Source organism: Rhincodon typus, chromosome 5 (assembly GCF_021869965.1).
Source record: "Rhincodon typus isolate 14 chromosome 5, sRhiTyp1.1, whole genome shotgun sequence".
Taxonomy (NCBI): domain Eukaryota; kingdom Metazoa; phylum Chordata; class Chondrichthyes; order Orectolobiformes; family Rhincodontidae; genus Rhincodon; species Rhincodon typus.
Window position 1 is genome coordinate 9,065,349 of NC_063336.1, and position 200 is coordinate 9,065,548.

General features: G+C 69.5%; 1 protein-coding gene across 12 annotated transcripts in view; it reads right to left on the reverse strand.

Moving 5' to 3' along the window:
• vegfaa (vascular endothelial growth factor Aa) overlaps positions 1-200 on the reverse strand; it is a 43,576-nt gene that overhangs the window by 25,706 nt on the left and 17,670 nt on the right. The window lies entirely within an intron of this gene.

The following is a 200-nucleotide window of genomic DNA, read 5'->3' on the forward strand; positions in this document are numbered from 1 at the left end:
CCCACACGCGCACGCGCACACCCACACGCGCACGCGCACACCCACACCGCACGCGCACACCCACACCACACGCGCACACCCACACCACACGCGCACACCCACACCGCACGCGCACGCGCACACCCACACCACACACGCACACCCACACCACACGCGCACACGCACACCACACCACATGCGCACACGCACACCACACCACA